Source organism: Panthera onca, chromosome C1 (genome assembly GCF_046562875.1).
Source record: "Panthera onca isolate mPanOnc1 chromosome C1, mPanOnc1 haplotype 2, whole genome shotgun sequence".
NCBI lineage: Eukaryota > Metazoa > Chordata > Mammalia > Carnivora > Felidae > Panthera > Panthera onca.
Window position 1 is genome coordinate 137,379,593 of NC_138346.1, and position 20,670 is coordinate 137,400,262.

Consider the following 20,670-nt stretch of genomic DNA (forward strand, 5'->3'; position numbering starts at 1 on the left):
GTTAAGCATCTAGACAGAGCAGTGGGATGCAAACGTGCCTCCATTAGATTTCAATCCCACTACAGCAAATGTGAGTTCGGGCAAGTTGATGAATCTTTACTATGGCTTCTCCAGCCATAAATTAGGTTAATAATAGTACTTACCACTAGGGCAACAGTGAAAATTAAATTTCCATAATCTGTATAAATCTCTGTACAGAATTCCCAGCCCAAAGTAAGTGCTAAAAAAAAATGAGCAATTATTGTATTATGATGGTCTGTTGGGACTAGGTGGTGAAACTTGCTCACTAATGTGCCACAGGAAATGAAAAAGGATTAGAAGTGACGAAAGGTGGTGGGGACACACAAACAGGAATGTGGCCACTTTTGTGATGTTGTCTAGGACTGACCTGCCTACTAGCCTTGTCTCAGTTATCTGCATGATGTTTATCTACAGCATAATGTTAATAGTTTGCAGATATTTAGGATTCTTCTAAAGCACACTTACTTTAACATATATTCAGCCTGAGATGAAATTAATTAGGAAAGAAATCATGTTTTTTTTTCCAAATCTATATAGGATACACTGCTATTTACAAATACATATGTATGCATTTTTGATACAATACACTCCAAAGTTGGACTGATTAACACTGATTTACTTGCCTAAACTATTTTCACATCACTTCTTTATCCTCTAATCCCTTTGCAGCTTTACTGTGTGCACTTTTGACAACAAGTACTAAATGACAAACCGGTGGTTTCCCAAACACCATACAAACTCAAAAATTTAAAGCGCCCAAACTATAAACGTGCTGCATTCCAAAAAGCCTGTATGTATGGATTTATGTATGTATATACATATATGTGTGTGCATATAATATTTTTTCAAACTGAAGATTTAGAAAGTGGGAAGCATTTTGCCAAGTTAGGTTTTTATAAAGGTTATATGCAGTGATTTGATTCTGAGACAGTCTCGAGAGCCTAGGAAATGAATACTATGGCTAAAAAATTGGGTATTTGCATGAGAACAATAGGAGATACTGTTGAAGACTTAATTGTCAAATAAAAAAAAAAACTACTGAGTAAATTACTGGGTAATATACTCAGTATTTTGTGATATACTTATTTTGAAAGTTGGGCTTGGAATAATACAAATCTCATAAGAATAATCAAGTCCATCAGGACTTTAAGGGCCATTTTTGATTTAAAAACTTTAGAGAGCACTGGAAGCCAAGTTCCAGTATAAGCCAAGTATAAACCAAGTATAAATTTCCAAGTATAAGCCAAGAAGCATAATTTTAATCCCTGTGATGAATCAGTTCTGGAATCTGCCTTTATTCTTCAGTAAGTTACTAACTTTCTGATTTTCTACTTCCTTAGATGTAAAATTATGATACCTGTCTCATAGGGATGAAAAATAACAGAATGAGGGATAAGGAAGGAGAAGACAGGGAAAAAACAGAAGTCCAGGTTAGGACGGGGACCACCAAGAGTGGCCTCCTCTAACATGGTACAGGAAAAGAAGCCAGATGTCTTTATATCTAAATGTTTATCCTCATGAAAGGGCATTAAAGATAAATATCTCACATTTGATACATGTTTCAACTTTTAGACTTTAAGGCCTTTATAATTGGGGGATTGACATAAAATATCCATTCACTCAACAAGTATTTTTGAGTTCTTACTATGTCAGGCACTGTGAAGCTTCTGGGGCATAATCCTGGACCTCATGGAACTTATGATTTAGTAAAAAAATACAAGTCAGCAAATATAATCAACTACAGGGTCTATGAAGTTACAGCATATGATGAAAATAAATAGTAGTGGGATCTAGATCAGACTAGGATGAGTTAACTAATGTTTCCTACTAGGAGTGAGCCTATAAATTTCTGTGCATGTCTGTGGAAGGGAAATGTGTGGTGGTTAATAATAAAGTGGTTAAGAACTTGGGCTCAGAACTTCTGCTGCTGGCCAAGATAGTATGATAGGGACTAGATTCACTGTTCTGCTAAAAGATGATTGATAGATAGATAGATAGATAGATCAGAAAAAAATAATATGAAACAACAGTTTTCAAGACCCTGAACATCAGGCAACAAAGGACAGTGATCCCTGTGAGACAAGATAAAAACAGTATGAGCTCTATGATTATCCTCATGTTATATGCAGAACTTTATCCCCCCAAATTCATTTGTTGAAGCACACTGTGAGGTACTTCAAAGTTCATGTGTTGGAAGTACCACAGAATGTAAAGTATTTGGAAAGAAGGCCTTTAAAGAGGTGACTCAGTTTAAATGAGGCTAAGATGGACCCTAATCCAATCTGACTAGTATCCTTATAAGAGGAGATTGGTCATTCAAGGGGACTATAGGAATGACAACACAAAGAAAAGATGACATGAAGACCAGGAAGAAGGCTGCCATCTGCAAAGTCAAGAAGAAAGGCCTCAGAAGAAACCAAGAAGCCAAGCCTGTCAACACCTTGATCTTGGACAACTAACCTCCAGAACTGTAAGAAAATCATTTTTTGTTGTTTATCCACTAAAGTCTGTGGTATTTTGTTATGGTAGCCCTAGCACACCAATACACCACTCACTGCCGTAAGAGAATTCCCAGGCCATGGCAGAAGCAGGGTGAACTTAGATTTAGCCAGGCAGGCACTCTGAGTTGAAGAGATGGGGCTAAGAGTCTATAGAAAAATAATGCAGGGGAAGTTTGTAAAGCAGAGTACCAGTGAAGAGAGAGCACTCTGGAGATCTGTGGAGGGTCTCCCTCTGGTATTCAGTGGGTAATGATCAGTAAAAGCATGTGAGAAAACTACCTAAGGTCAGGAAAAGAAGTAACCAGTGAGGATTAGAGTGAGCAGCGTCCATGTTCTCACAGGGCCTGGAATAGTACAGAATCCCACCAAAGAGATTGGAAAATCCAATAATTCATAAAATATTGGATAAAATACAAAGAAGGGTCTTGCCTCAAAACTGGGAAATAATTTTCCATCTATTACAATCTGGTCAAGAACAATCTAACAAATCTTGAAGTGAGACCCTAAAGGATCAAGGTGTGTCCAAGCAACTTCACTAAGTGCTACAGGAATAAAAAAATATTCAGCAGACAACAAAATTCACAGTATCTGGTATCAAATTAAGATTACCAGGATGCAAAGAAGCATAAAAACACAACCCATAATGTGGAGAAAAAATCAACCAATTGAAACTAACACACAATGGAATATTACTCAGCCATTAAAAAGAACAAAATCTTGTCATTTGCAGTGACACAGATGGAGCTAGAGAGTATTGTGCTACCTAAGTCAGTCAGAGAAAGACAAATAACATATGATTTCACTCCTATGTGGAATTTAAGAAACAAATGAACACAGTGGGGGAAAAAGGCAAATCATAGAACAGACCCTTAATTATACAGAACAAAATGATGGTTACCAGAGGGGAGGTGGGTGGGGGACAATGGGTGAAATAGGTGATGGGGATTAAGGAGACCACTTGTTGTGATGAGCACGAAGTGTTGTATATAAGTGATGAATTACTAAATTATATGCCAGAAACCAATATTATACTGCATGTTAACTTACTGGGATTTAAATAAAAATCTGGAGAGAGAGAGAGAAAAAAAGGAGAAACTGACCCAGAATTGACAAAGATGTTAGCAGACAAGGACATTAAACTATAAAAGTGTCCTAGATGTTCAAAGAGTTAAGTAGAGGCAAGGAATATATGAAAAACAGATACAAATTGGACTTCCAGAGATAAAAATTACCATGTGGGCGATGAAAAATACAAGGAATGGAATTAATAACATACAAGAAAATGAGGAAGAAAAAGTCAACATGAAGGTACAGCAATGGAAAGTATCTCAAAGGAAACACAGAAAGAAAAAAAAGATCAATGAAAAAAAAAAGGAAAAGAGCATCAGTGAGCTATGGGACACAGCTTGCAGTAGTATACTATACATGTCATTAGCTGAAAGGTGGAGGGCCAAAAAACTTTTTGAAAACATAAAGGCCAGAATTTTTCCAAATTTAATTAAAAAAATCAGAAACCCACAAATCCAAGAAACTCAACAAACTCTAAACATCAGAAACATGAGGAAGAGAGCATCAAACTACTTTATAACCAAATTGTTCAAAATCAGTGATAAAGACAATCTTTAAAGAAGACAGAAAAATCATAATGCTGCATACAAAAGAAGGAAAAATAGGGATGACAGTATTTCTCATCCAAAATACTTTAAGTGAGAAGACAACAGAGTAACATTTTTAGAGTGAAAGAAACAGCACTGTCAGGATAGAATTCTTTCTATGCCCAGCAAAATTATCCTTCAAAAACAAGGGTGGAATAAAGATATTTTCTGAAAAACAAAAGCTATAGAATTTATCACTAACAGACCACACTACAAGAAATGTTTTAAAAAAAGAAAAATTCCATCAGGCAAAAAGAAATGAAACCAGACAGAAATATGAATCCATTCAAAGGAATGAAAACCACAGAACATGTCAATGATATGGAAACATATATATTTCTCTCATTATTTAAATTTATTTAAGATATAATTGACTAATTAATAATAACAGTAACAAAATCTGGTGAGGCTTAGAATACATGTCCATATAAAATATATGAGAAAAGAACATAAGGGCCAGAAGAAAGAGAATGAAGAATATGATTGTTGGTTCTTAAATGATAGGTTAAGTGGTATAATATTACTTAAAGGCAGACTGACAAGATTAAGGTGGGTCGCCTTGGTGGCTCAGTCGGTTGAGCGTCTGAATTCAGCCCAGGTCATGATCTCATGGTTCATGGGTTCGAGCCCTGTGTCAGGCTCTGTGCTGACAGCGTGGAACCTGGAGCCTGTTTCAGATTCTAGATCTCCCTCTCTCTCTGCCCCTCCCCTACTCACACTGTGTTCCTCTCTCTCTCAAAAATAAATAAACATTAAAAAAAAAAGATTAAGGTACATACCATAAACCTGAAAATAACCTCTAGAAAATAAAAGATATATCTAATATAACAACAAGAGATCTAAAGTGAAATCATACAAAATTGTCTATTATCCCAAAGAAGGCATAAAGAAGAAAATGGGAGCAAAGAACGATGGAACAAATAAAAAACAAACTGCAAAATAATAAACTCAAACCTAACTGTATCAATAATCAATTTCAATATCAATAATCTAAACACTCCAATAAGACACAAATTGCCCTTAGTAAATAAAAATTTAAAAAATAATGGCCAACAGGTACATGAAAAGATGCTCAACGTCGCTCCTCATCAGGGAAACACAAATCAAAACCACACTCAGATATCACCTCACACCAGTCAGAGTGGCCAAAAGGAACAAATCAGGAGACTATAGATGCTGGCGAGGATGTGGAGAAACAGGAACCCTCTTGCACTGTTGGTGGGAATGCAAACTGGTGCAGCCACTCTGGAAATCAGTGTGGAGGTTCCTCAAAAAATTAAAAATAGACCTACCCTATGACCCAGCAGTAGCACTGCTAGGAATTTACCCAAGGGATACAGGAGTACTGATGCATAGGGGCACTTGTACCCCAATGTTTATAGCAGCACTCTCAACAATAGCCAAATTGTGGAAAAAGCCTAAATGTCCATCAACTGATGAATGATAAAGAAACTGTGGTTTATATACACAATGGAGTACTATGTGGCAGTGAGAAAGAATGAAATATGGCCTTTTGTAGCAACGTGGATGGAACTGGAGAATGTGATGCTAAGTGAAATAAGCCATACAGAGAGAGTTTCACTCTTATGTGGATCCTGAGAAACTTAACAGAAACCCATGGGGGAGGGGAAGGGAAAAACAACAACAAAAAAAGAGGTTAGAGTGGGAGAGAGCCAAAGCATAAGAGACTCTTAAAAACTGAGAACAAACTGAGGGTTGATGAGGGGTGGGAGGGAGGGGAGGGTAGGTGATGGGTATTAAAGAGGGCATCTTTTGGGATGAGCACTGGGTGTTGTATGGAAACCAATTTGACAATAAATTTCATGTATTAAACAAATAAATAATAAAAATAAATACATAAAAAATATTGCCCTAGAGGAGGCTATATTAGATAAAATAGATTTTAGAACAAATATTATTATGAGAGATAAAGGTTATTTCATACTGATAAAGGCATCAGTTTATCTTGGCATAACTTAAAATATATATAATGAGAGAGCTTTAAAATACATGAAATAAAAACTGATAGAAACACAAGAAGACAAATCCACAATTACCATTGATTTTGGTATACCTCTCTCACAAGAACTGAGAGAATTTATGGACAGAAAATCAGCAGTGATACAGAAAACTAAAACAACATGATCAATCAAGTCGACCTAATACCTATAGAAAGGAAAATGCACATTCATTCATATGCACATACAACATTTACCAAAATAGGCCATATTCCAGGCTAGAAAAGAAGTCTCAATAAACTTAAAAAGAGTTAAGTCACATGAAGTTTATCCCCTGAACATAATGGAATTAAATTAGAAATCAGTAATAGAGAGATATCTGAAAAATCCCCAAATATTTGAAATCTAAGCAGGAAACTTATATATGTATTATTACCCTCTGTGTCAAAGAAAAACTCAGAAGTAAATTTAGGTATTCTGAACTGAGTGAAAATAAAAACATAACATGTGAAAAGTTCTGGGTCACTAAGGCAGTACATAGAAATTTGTAACACTAAAAGTCTATCAGAAAAGAAGAAAGGTTCATGATGAGCACTGGGTGATGCATGGACATGTTTGAATCACTATTTTGTACACCTGAAATTAATATAATACCATAAATTAACTGGAATTAAAATAAAAACTTAGAAAGGAAAGAAGAGGAGCTCCTGGTTGGCTCAGTCAGTACAGCATGTGACTTTTAAAATTTTTTTTTTTCAACGTTTTTTATTTATTTTTGGGACAGAGAGAGACAGAGCATGAACGGGGGAGGGGCAGAGAGAGAGGGAGACACAGAATCGGAAACAGGCTCCAGGCTCCGAGCCATCAGCCCAGAGCCTGACGCGGGGCTCGAACTCACGGACCGCGAGATCGTGACCTGGCTGAAGTCGGACGCTTAACCGACTGCGCCACCCAGGCGCCCCAGCATGTGACTTTTGATCTCTGGTCATGAGTTTAAGCCCTACGTTGTATGTAGAGATTATAAATAAATAAACTTAAAAAAGAAAAAAAAAACCAAGGTCTTAAATTATTTCAGTTCCTACCCTAAAAACTAATAGATGGATAGGTAAAACAAATTAAACCCAAACTAGGGAGAACTAGAAAGAAAAAGAAAGAAAGAAAGAAAGAAACAAACAAACAAACAAACTAAAAAGAACAGAGTGTGAATCAGTGAAAAAGAGAAAAAATATTTAAAAAATCTATGAGACCAAATGTTAGCTCTTTAAGATGATTAATAAAACTGGTAATCATTAACCCGACCGATCTAAAAGAAGAGAGATGACACAAATTATTATCTCTTAGGAATGAGAAAAGTGACATCACTCCAGATTCTACTGAAGGAAATAAAGGAATATTATGGAAAACTTTACACCTATACACCGAGAGCTTGAAAGAAATGGACCAATTCCCTGAAAGACACAAACTACACAAACTTACCCTACAAGAAATAGATACTCTAATGAATTTGAATCTGTTGTTAAATATCTTCCCACAAAGAAAACTAGGCCTAAATGCCATCACTGGCAAATTCAATCAAATAATTAAGAAAGAAATCATTTTAATTCTATACAAACTCTACTGGAAAATTGAAGACATAGTAATGCTTTTCGATTTACAAAAACCAAAAACACTGTAAGAGAAGAAAACTACTAACCAATATCTCTCATAAACATAGATATAAAAATTCTAAACAAAATTTTGGCAAATCCAGCAATCTACAGAAAGAATGATATATCATGACCAAAAGGGATTTATCCCAGAATGTAAGATTGGATTAACATTCAAATATCAATCAATGTAATTGACTACTAATGTAAGAGCATCTCAACAGACACAAAAAAGGCATTTGCCAAATTCTGTCCATTTCCGATTTTAAAAAAAATTCAGAAAATTAGGAATTAAACTTCTACAACCTCAGGAAGAACATTTACAAAAAAACTAAAGTTAACATCATAAGCAGACATGCATTAAATATTAGCTGTTATTAGTATTTTCTTTTCAATGCCCAAAAAAAGAGAAAATAACACTCAGTTTTATAGATAGTCAAAAATCTCCTTCACCAAATTTTAAGTATAAAAAAGGCAGGAAATTAAAAAAGAAAACAATATACAAATCACTTTAAAGCTCTATCCACCGTGTCTACACAACAAGCAAAGTTATTAACTGGGACTGAAGGTCTGATAGAGAGCAGACCATACTTTGCATTTGGGGAGAGCCCCATTTCCCCTGGAACCTCATTTCTACGAGAGCCCTCTGGCATCCTCTGCAAATCCACACACAATTCTATCTGTTAACCCTGCAGGGCAGCCCAAAGCAATTACTACTTTCAGGAGATAGTACATCTTTTTGATAACTCCGCCAAACTATCATTTGAATAAACTTCTGAAGTCCTCAAGGTAAAATTCAAAATGTAATTATGAGCAGTCTGTTCTATTTAGATTTCCTGTCAAATAAATGATCCAAATTGCACCAAAGACAGCATTAATTCTCATGTGAAGAAACTTCTATTGTCATATTCTGCTTCAACCATCCTTAATAAATGTCTAAGGAAGATATTCAGTAGACATCCATGCTGATTAACATTGTGAATTAACATTTTCATTTCTTTTTTCTTTTTTTTCTTATTTGAGAGACAGAGTGTACAAATGGTGGAGAGGGGCAGAGGGAGACAGACTCTCAAGCAGGTTCCACTCAGTGTGGAGCCTGCTGCGGGGCTCTGTCGCACAACCCTGGGATCTTGACCTGAGGTTGGACAAGAGTTGGACACTCCACCAAGTGAGCCACCCAGGAGTCCCCATTTTCATTTCTAAAATAAGTCCTAACGGGTCAGAAAAACTTAGTAAAAAAGACAAATTAGCCACTGAACTATCTCCTTACCATCTACCATACTAGAGGCAGAAAAACAATTTATGTATTTTGAAATATGGGTTATAGAACATCAGCATAGAAAAACAATAGAAATAACATGATACCTGCTATATGTCAATATGAATACTTGCTCAGGCATTGTACTGGTTACTTTATTATATATTACTCTCATATTACTACCTAACAAAGACTGTTATGATATTATATCACAGATGAGAAAGCTGAGGCACAAATGGTTAAGTACATTTGTGATATTCCAAATCTGATAAGTAGTATAGCTACTACTATTTATTCATCAACAAATGGAAAGTAACCAATTTCTTGAATGACCACCAGGGTACATTTAATAAGTCCCTGGGCCATCACAAAATACCTTTCTTTTACATAGTGGAAAAAGGACAATTTTGGAAGAAGAGGTAGGTAAGAAAATGCATGCCTGCGGGGGTGGGGGGGGGCATCACGCTGATCAAATTTTAGGAAAATGTACATATGCAGTTTGAACGTGTAGAAATTGATTCCCTACATACCTCTTGGAAAGTCTATATATTTCCAGGAGCACATACTTTTTGAAGATGACTTAGTTAATACATGCCAGACATACAATAAATACTCAGTAAACGCAGATGATTATGGAGAAAGAATGTAAAGAACTACACATTCAAATATGCTGGTTGTCACAAAAACTGCATTTTTCAATCTGAATATTTATCAATTGACATCCTGGCTTCTATTGCTCTCTAAAGTTGTTAATGCTGTGTTTTGCCATAAAAGTCTGATTCCCACTCAGGCTGCTAACCAATCAGACTTCTCAGCCAACAAGGCTGAAGAACTGACCCTGAACTAGGTAGCTCCTCCTGAGGACACCAGACCTCTTTTGGAATTTTGATAGTTTTTTCTAAATAAACATGGGGTATTAACTGTCCCCTCCCACCAAATTTAGTCTTAAACTGTTAACTGATATTTGTATACTTATCCAATTATTGTACACAAATCTATTTTAAAATAATAAAAGATAACCTCTAAAACTCTTTTAAAAAGCTCTTTACTCTTTCTTGCTTTTTTAAGTAGGAAAAACCAAGTAAGACTCAAGACTCAAGAAATGGACTGTTTATACCACATAGTTAAACAGTTAGTTTACATTAAACTAATAAACATTTAGTTCGGTATCTACTGTGTCCAGGACTGTGATGATTGGAGGAGATACAGTCATCAAAACAACAACACAATCTCAAAACCTATCGTGAGACTTGTTTATAACTATAAATCATGTTGTTTAAAAGATATTTCTGGGGAGACTTAGGTGGCTCAGTCCATTGAGCGTCTGACTCTTGGTTTCGGCTCAGGTCATGATCTCACGGTTCGTGGGTTCGAGCCCTGAGTCTGGCTCTGCACTGAGAGCGTGGAGCCTGCTTGGGATTCTCTCTCTCCCCCTCTTCCTCTGCCCCTCCCCTGCTTGTGCACGCTCTCTCTCTTTTTCAAAATAAATAAATAAAAACCTTTTTAAAAAGGAAATGCATTAAAAAAAATATTTCTGTTATTTGGCTTCTCATTGCTTTCTATTGAGAAATTGATTTTTCACACTTTTAAATCATTACAATTAGTGAGGCAAGCAAATGTCTATCAAAATTAGAGTAACAATCAAACACACTCACCAGTATCACTGTTGGCCTGACCTTCAACACCACCCAGCAGCTCATTCTAGCTTTAGATTCTCGTATTAACATCAGAGAATCAACAACGGGAATTCTACTGTTAGTTGAATACTGTGTCATAATCTTCCACACATATCATTTTATTTGATATAACAATTTGGAAAAAATCAAGTAATTTCATCTTAAGATGCAATAGTTAAGAAACCTGTGTCTACAGATTTCAGTACTTGTTTCTACTGCTTCATGTTCATCACTGCAGTGAAAGTGAGCCAATAAATATGCTGTGCATGCACGCTACTAGGCAGGATGTTGGGGGGCCAAAAAGAAAGTTTATCACAAATCTTCATTAATTGAGAATCCAGTGCACATTTTCCCCAGGTGGCTCCAGTTTGTAGCCAAAGGCCAAAAACCTTAGTTTGTCTTTGAAGGGCATGAATGGAAAACAAAGTTGTAGTTAGGAAGGTGAGCCAGCGCCCGGGGAAACACATCCAACAGGTAAACAGAAGTCTTTTTGTTCCTACACACATTCTTAAAAACTTCTTAAATACACACACAGAATATTTAGAAAATAAGTTTTAATTCCAAAGCTAGTTTTGAAAGTAAATCTGTTGCTACTTCAGCAAAGATGGTGATGACACTATGCCATTAGAAAAGATAACTGATTCTTCAGTTCTTGTAAGTGGGTAGCAATCCTATAAGCAGAAGTGACCAACTTTTCCAGAGAATAAATGATGACAAAAATGGTGTTTCAATAGATACAATATAGCTTCCAATGAAAGCCCGTACATTTAAGAATCAGTATTTTCTCAAGCTGGGGGGCGGGGTATGAAGGGATTCTGTCCTACAATGTGACTTCAGGCAGATATCTTCACTGCTCTGGACTTGTTTACTCATTCACAAAATAAGGGGCTTGGTCTATGTGTATCCATTAAGTGTCATCCTAGAACTAAAAAAGAATTCTTCCAGGGGCTAACTGTAGCCAACAAGATGTTGAGAAATGTGATTACATACAATTTATAATTCTGTCTTGTTCTCTTTGGCTTGACACAGTGTGGAAATGCATCAAACAAAATTTTACCTCTTTCCTCAGCATAATTACCTCAGATAATTACCATTATAACTAATTTCCAAAGAGATGCTTCATAAGTTAATGAGAAAATACATATTACATATATATATTTTAATACCCAAACAAATCTGTGATGTTGGTACTATTATTTTCAGCATGTCATAGACAGGGATATTGAGGCTCACTAAAATAAAATCCTCAAGGTCTCTCAGTTCGAAGTTACAACTTCTGCCTGTCCAAAGCCATGCTCTTAGCCAATAAGCAATAATGTCAACATAAAGTTTGATGTCTCCATCCATAATGCCACCACCATGTTTGTGGAACAGCTAATAGAAAATTTAGTTTTATCCAAATTATCACATAAGTCAATTAAGAAAAGATTATTTATATATTTCTATAATAATACAGTAAAATAACCATAAATTTGCCTAAAATAACAATGAAAGCTATTAGAAAATGTGATGAGTCAAATCTTACTATATATTTTTAAAACCAGAAATTTCCACATTAAACCAAAAGTTGTCATGCTTCTAGTTTTTTCCCACTAATCTAAAAATATCTTTTAGACAGTACCATGAGAATTGCATGTCTTTTAATAAATTAAAAATGAGAAATATGACTGAGTGTCCTCTATGTATTCTAATGCTGTGTCAAATGATCTTGGGCACAAATGACATCACCTACATTTGAGGAAATACTGAAGCTCAAATATGTAAACATCTATGTACTAGGCCACTTGGATGTGCAACATTTCAATAACTGCTTTTTTACCACCTACACCTAAGACTCAAAACAGTAATGAAAAGTTGTAAGAAGTGTATATTTTACATTGTGGATGTAATCAATCCAGAAAGAAATTAGAGATGATGTTGCTAGAGGAAAGCAACTTCTATTATTTTGTAATAGCTTAATGGTACCCATTATATTTCATTTTTGGAAAAGTCTAAATTCAGCTTCTTGGAATCATCTGCCAATTTGTAATTTTAGAACTATCAAAAACTTAAAAATAACAGATTTTGCCTATTTTTTCTAAAACTTTTACATATCTGTCAAGAATATAAGTAATAAGCTCAATTTGTAAATCCTGCAAATACTTCAAAGACCAACAGAGTTAATGCAAAAGGACTCATTATCTACAAACGCCATCTTGTGGTCCATGTTTTTATTATTTTGTAGTAAGTCTGGATTTCTAACTCAAGATCTGCTAAAGATAGAAAGAGCCCTGGATATAACTTATTCCCTTTCTCTAATTTTTACACATGGGAAAATTGGAGCTCCAAAAAGTCTAATAAATTGGAAATCTTCAGAGGAAGAATTAATACAAGAGCCAAAATTTGAATTCAAATCTTTTCAACTCATACTTTTCTATACCACATCATCGTTTTTGACTAGTAACAAGCCAATTACATGAAGTCTGTCTGGTTTGGTATTAGACACTTCAAACACCAAGCTCATCTGTGTTTGCTTAACCATACCTTGAAAGTACGGCAAACTATAAAGAAGAGCACATTTACCTTTGAATTACTGGAAAATTATCAAGGCACAGCCATGTTGTTTTGCATTATTCTAAAGCATTTCACACATTTTTAAAAAATTTTATTCTCCTAGAGATTTATGAGGGCAGTGTGTGGATGGGGTTGGGAAGGGGAGGGTTATCAACACCTCTACTGACAGATTAGAAAACTGGGTTTAGAGAAGACATGATTAAAATTTTACAATTAGCTAGTGGCAAGCATCCTGATATCCAACTTTAATTTTTTTCCACCTCTTTACTTCATGATGTTGTATCATAACAGTGCATACACGCACATGTATGTGTTTTAAATCCTTTGTTCCATTTCTTTACAGGAACTGCTATATTCATTGGCCCATAGACTACAGTCTGTCATTTATGAAGCATAATAAGATGAAAGTCCTTGATTCAGAAACTAGATACTTCTAGAAGTTATAAATATGTAATCTTCATTCAAATCTTTGATTACCTTAATAGCAGAAAAATTTATCTAATCCAAAAGATGGCAAAGAGGCACAGACTGTCTATGCTATAGTATAACTGTCCATCTCACAGCTAAACTCAGCTTCATTTATATAAAAAATTGAGAAATAATATCACAGAATATGAGATTAATGAGAATATTTTGAGAAGTTTTTAAGAAAGCAGAAATCTAAAAATAACAAAAATATTCAAGACTTCTATCAAACATAATAAAAGATGTCCATGGTTATGTGAAAACATGAGCTCCAGTTATGGCTTTTGAATGTGCAATTCAGAACAGAAATTATCACTTAATAAAACAAGAGAATATAGCTGACCCTTGCATGACACAGGTTTCAACTACATAAGTCCACTTACATGCAGATTTTTTACATACAGTGCTGTAAATGTATTCCTTAGGGGTAAATGAAAATCATACCCTGCTCCATTTAAACTTAATTCTATAATTGACTGTGTCTTATATACTTTATACAATAGTTGAATATTAAGTACATTATAAAATTTTGTGGCACCTGGTGGCTCAGTCGGTTAAGCATCCGACTCTTGACTTTGGCTCAGGTCATGATCTCACAGTTTTGTGAGTTCAAGCCCCACATCGGGCTCTGTAGTGACAGTGCAGAGTCTGCTTGTGACTCTCTGTCTCTCTCTCTGCCCATCTCCCTCTTGTTTTTCTCTCTCTTTCAAAAATAAACATTTTTAAAAAATAAATTATAAACTTTTAAATGAGAAAGGACACTATTAACTGTTAAGAGAGGAACAGACTCTTAGAAAACTAATGGAACTTCAGAGCAGTGCTTCTCAAACTACCTATGGTAAAGAACACAACTTTTTCTTTCAGTGTCCAAGGACCATTGAATAAACCTACTGAGCATGACTCATCTGCAGTGTATATCACATGAATCCCCACAAAAGCCAAGTAATACCCAAACTGGCAGATACTTAATCGGCATAACAGGTCTACTAATCATCTACTTGGATGTCATGGTTATGTGTAATTGCTGCAGAAGATTTTAATTGATTACTTTCAATTGCTGATTTATCTTGTAATAAGCAACTTATGGACTGCGCATCAGTCCACATTTTAAGTAGCATTACTTTAGAGATCAACATAATTACCCAAGTTTTCCCAAATTGTGTTCCATGATATGCAAACCTGCAAGAAGAAATGCTGATCTAGTCAAGGAAATTATGTCCTCAGACTCACAAACCATATAAGCAAATAAAGTACCTAAGAACTTCTTTAGGAAATAAACCTGTTTAACTTTATTTAATCCAAACTTGACTACAGAATCTTTTCTTTCAAGACTAACACTCATTAACATTACAAAAAACTAATTTTCTATAAAATGCATTGAGAGATTCTAGTATAGACAGAATTACTGATTTACATTATTCAACAGCTGTTTAAAAATTCCCAGTGGCAAGGAACTCATTTCTTTATAATGCAATATAATATAATATAGAAAATTTTAATGCATAGGAAATAATTTTGTGTGAGTTCAAATTATACAATTTGTAAGAGTTGGTTTTAGACATTTTCTGAAGCAATGACAAAACATGTAATCCTTCTTTCGTTGACTGCCCTCCAAATACCTTTCTTCTTTTCTAATATTTTGGATGAAGATGCATTTCTAAGACCATTATCATCATAAATTTATTCTGATTATATCTTAGTTTGTCAATGTTACTTTCAAAATGCATCATCAGAACTGAACTCAGTATTTTGAATAGAGAAAGATGCAGATACTTTGCTCTTTTTCTTTTTTTTAGTCATAAGTGTCTTCTAGCCTAACAAGACCTTAATATGATTCTCATAAAACTTAAATTTTGAAGAGAGCATATTTTAATGTGGTCACCAAGATAAAGACCTAGTGAATTAAATGAGTTGATTTCTGCAAAGTATACTATCATTTCACATGCTGAAGAGAATTTTATTGCAAAACAATTGTCACTTGAGAATAAAGATGCCTTTGGAAAAAAGACTAGTTAGAGGTAGATTTATGACTTGGAATATGAAAGCAGGACCCTGTCATCAATATAGAGGATAATATTTACCATCTTATTGCAGTGGTAGGAGAATATTTACCTGTGTCACTAAAAACCTGTATCAAATTACTAAGTTCAAAAGGTAGTTGGCTACAACAGAGCAGTCTTTTAAGCCAAGTAGAATTGAAAGTTATTCTAAGAGTTCACGGTTACCTAAACTTCAGATGGTTTTACAATAAAGGCTCTGATGAACATTAAAAAATCTTATATTTCTATTAGTTACATAGCTTTTTCTAAAAAAAATATTTGTTTTCCAAAAACAGCTTCTGCGAGCAAATAAATCTGAGACATTACACAAAAGTGAACAGGTTTTTTTCCCCCTAAAGAGTTCCTGGGAAATGTAAATGTGCTAAGGTACATTGCCAACCTTGTACAATAAAATGAAACAGTGTAACTAGATGGAAGGCACTTGGCTATTAAGCTGTCATACCCAATGATAGCTAAAGTAAAATCAATGGAAGTAAATGGCTGTGTGATTAACCATGCTCCCAAATATACAACAGTTAGAGACCCAAAGAACTATACCCAGAGACGTCCTCTGATATTTGCAACAGTTGATTTTTAAAAAATTATTTATAAACTATCGTTTAAAATTTTTTTTTAATGTTTATTTATTTTTGAGAGAGAGAGAGAGAGAGAGAGAGAGAGAGAGAGACAGAGCAAAGCAGGGGACAGGCAGAGACAGAGGGAGCCACAGCATCCGAAGCAGGCTTCAGGCTCTGAGCTATCAGGACAGAACCTGACGTGGGGCTGGAACTTACAAACCACAAGATCATGACCTGAGCCGGTCAGATGCTTCACCTACTGAGTCACCCAGGCGCCCATAAACTATCTTTAATGTAGTTTTCCCTCAGCTCAGATTCTCACCTCCTCACTTATCCAAGATTCCTGGTAGAATCTATCAAACTGAGAAGGCAGCTTCCTGGCCTCTGTGGTAGCTAATCTCCAAAGATGTCCCTCCCACAACCATTAGAGAACTATAATAGTCTCCCATGAACATCCCAAGCAGGTTTTCACTGATGATTTTAATTCCTTAATCAATGGTGGAATCTCTCATCAAACAGTAAGAATACAAAGTTTTAAAATCTTAGGATATGGCACAAAAACAGACACATAGACCAATGGAATAGAATAGAAACCCCAGAACTAGACCCACAAACGTATGGCCAACTCATCTTTGACAAAGCAGGAAAGAACATCTAATGGAAAAAAGACAGTCTCTTTAACAAATGGTGCTGGGAGAACTGGACAGCAACATGCAGAAGATTGAAACTAGACCACTTTCTCACACCATTCACAAAAATAAACTCAAAATGGATAAAGGACCTGAATGTGAGACAGGAAACCATCAAAACCCTAGAGGAGAAACCAGGAAAAGACCTCTCTGACTTCAGCTGTAGCAATTTCTTACTTGACACATCCCAAAGGCAAGGGAATTAAAAGCAAAAATGAACTACTGGGACCTTATGATGATAAAAAGCTTCTGCACAGCAAAGGAAACAACCAACAAAACTAAAAGGCAACCAACGAAATGGGAAAAGATATTTGCAAATGACATATCAGACAAAGGGCTAGTATCCAAAATCTATAAAGAGCTCACCAAACTCCACACCCGAAAAACAAATAACCCAGTGAAGAAATGGGCAGAAAACATGAATAGACACTTCTCTAAAGAAGACATCCGGATGGCCAACAGGCACATGAAAAGATGCTCAACGTCGCTCCTCATCAGGGAAACACAAATCAAAACCACACTCAGATATCACCTCACGCCAGTCAGAGTGGCCAAAAGGAACAAATCAGGAGACTACAGATGCTGGCGACGATGTGGAGAAACAGGAACCCTCTTGCACTGTTGGTGGGAATGCAAATTGGTGCAGCCACTCTGGAAAACAGTGTGGAGGTTCCTCAAAAAATTAAAAATAGACCTACCCTATGACCCAGCAGTAGCACTGCTAGGAATTTACCCAAGGGATACAGGAGTACTGATGCATAGGGGCACTTGTACCCCAATGTTTATAGCAGCACTCTCAACAATAGCCAAATTATGGAAAGAGCCTAAATGTCCATCAGCTGATGAATGGATAAAGAAACTGTGGTTTATATACACAATGGAGTACTATGTGGCAATGAGAAAGAATGAAGTATGGCTCTTTGTAGCAACATGGATGGAACTGGAGAGTGTTATGCTAAGTGAAATAAGCGATACAGAGAAAGACAGATACCATATGTTTTCACTCTTATGTGGATCCTGAGAAACTTAACAGAAACCCATGGGGGAGGGGAAGGAAAAAAAAAAAGGAGGTTAGAGTGGGAGAGAGCCAAAGGATAAGAGACTCTTAAAAACTGAGAACTGAGGGTTGATGGGGGGTGGGAGAGAGGGGAGGGTGGGTGATGGGTATTGAAGAGGGCATCTTTTGGGATGAGCACTGGGTGTTGTATGGAAGCCAATTTGACAATAAACTTCATATATTGAAAAAAAATAAAATATTAGGATAACACAAAGTTATTCATCTCTGTTTTCCTTGCTCTGATCATTATTACTGTGTAGCTTTACATTCTATTTGAAATAGGACTGACTGCTCACCAAAAACTGATTTCCATAGCACAGATAGTAAAAAGACAAGATTAATCATTAATTAATCAGTAGTGTTGGTCTATAGATTAAAAATACAAAGGGAAAGCTCCTGGGTATTCAGTGGATTGCCATTGATGACAGTAAGAGAAAAACTTGGTGTTTTCTTTCTGATGAAGATGATCATCCCTAAATGAACTGACTGAATGGTCCATAGAAAAGTGGTGTGATGTAGCCTGAATTTGCTAATCCAGACTTTAGACTCACCCAGTGAGTGTCTTCCGGTAAATAAGTAGATAATGAGGGCACAAGAATGTAATGAGTTGCAAATTTTAACTGGTATGAAAATGTTTAGGCTGATTAAAAATCTAAGCATATTAGTTTCTCAAGCTGGTGTGTTGCTTTCCAGGAAGTCTAGTCTACGTATAATGTGAATCTATTCAATCCTGGGGTCTATAATGTAGTTCTGAAACATTCTTCAAAGAGTTTCAAAGATACATACACTTCTGAAGGGCTGTTTTAGCACCATCAAGAAATCTGTTTTCTTGGGTCTAGAGATCAGATCAGGGACCAGCTTGAGTAAATGGTATGGGGCATAAACACAAAAAGAAACGTCCCCTGACTTGTATTCAAAAATCCCTTTCTGAGATAACTGAATTATTCCCAGCTATTCTTATGATTAGGGAGTTGAGACACATTAACTTTAAAGAGAGTATCTGATTACTCAGTTTCATCCTAAGAGATTGTCAATATAAAATATATAACTTAAATGGTTCAATACAGACCATTTATTATGCCTCTGACTCAACATTTCAAAGGAAAGCTCAAAACCTACCTGTCATTCCTTGGGATCAAAATTACATTAAATAACTCTATCTGGGTGGATCCTCTGGCACTCCCATCCTTCTCTCTACAAGGAAGGCTGTTCACAAAGACTTTATTGTGTGATTGTACATGGTATATATCACAAAATACAGAGGTTAACTATTTTGGAAACAGGTGTCATTTTTACAGTATTCCCCCAAGCTTTCTCTGAAGCTAATTTTAGCATTTACCTAGCAATGAAAAGTAGTGTGCATTTCTCCTGGGTGAGCAGAAGAAGTCTCCCAATCTTTCCAAAATAAGTCAGTTTAGGATTGAGGGTTACAACTAAGGCTTTGTGAGCACTGTTTTTGGGGCTGGTAAAGGAAGAGCTTTTGCATTGTTCGTTGGAAAAGAGAAAATACCTAGAATTTTCCTTTTTGTGGCAATGGATAGCTGTTGATTTAGTATCTCTTCAAATATACTGGATTTTAGTTACCTTTTATTTATATTTGTCTAAATCTTTCCACTTATACTTTCATTCTCCTGTATGGAGAAAACAGGAATGAAATAGAATTGAAGTAGTCCTGTATTTTCAGCTTCCATAACATGGCTTCCACTTTATTCACTTTAATAATTTTATTAGAGCTTATTAATTCCTAGCTTTCTTGAATCCAAAGAGGCTCCTCACACCCAATTCCATGTGACTTTGATACTACTTGGAAGTCATTCACTTTTTTTCCCACCCAAAAAAACTTACTTCTTCCATTTTGAAATGTGCCTTCTGACACTGTTGCTTCTGTCTTCACCTTTGACCGAATCCATCTCTTTGTATCTTTGCCTTTCATAGTCCATGGTCCACAGGTACAATTTTATCTGATTTTTTAACTGCTTCGCTTTTTAAAACTGTTCACTCCTCTTACGTCATATTCTCTTTTTGAGTCTGTGACTTTAAAATGACAACTAAATTTTCTGTAACTTCTTAAGCCACTTTACTAAATTCTACGGAATATGACTGAGAGTGGCCAGAGTTTTCTTCCTTTGCTCTTATGTCCCAGATTTTGAAAAGGGTACTTTCTCCAGGTTTCTCTCATGTCACGTAACAGTTCCTCTGTGTTGGATGGGATGAAGTGAAGGAAAGTCTTTCTCCCTCACTGTTTCTTTTAATTCATGTACATGAGCACAGAGTCCGTAACTTCTCTGACTCCCAGGTTTTAAAAGAAGAATGAAATTTTGGATAGAAATCTAAATGCCACTCAGAATCCTGCTTAGTTGGCAGTTTTATAATCACTATCAATACACATTAATGTCTTAAAGTCACAATGCTTGGGAACTATCTTTCCCTGGACCAGAGTGTTTTAAGTTTACAAAATTTACAACATGTTCCAAACTATGTATGCATCACTGAATTTAAAACAACTCCTTTGTTTGAATTTATTTTGCCATTCTCCAACGTAAGCAATACATTTCTAAATAAATACAACTATAC

The 20,670-nt window shown here is 35.6% G+C and overlaps 1 protein-coding gene across 4 annotated transcripts in view; it reads right to left on the reverse strand.

Annotated features, from left to right (window-relative positions):
* SNX7 (sorting nexin 7) overlaps positions 1-20,670 on the reverse strand; it is a 124,770-nt gene that overhangs the window by 17,217 nt on the left and 86,883 nt on the right. The window lies entirely within an intron of this gene.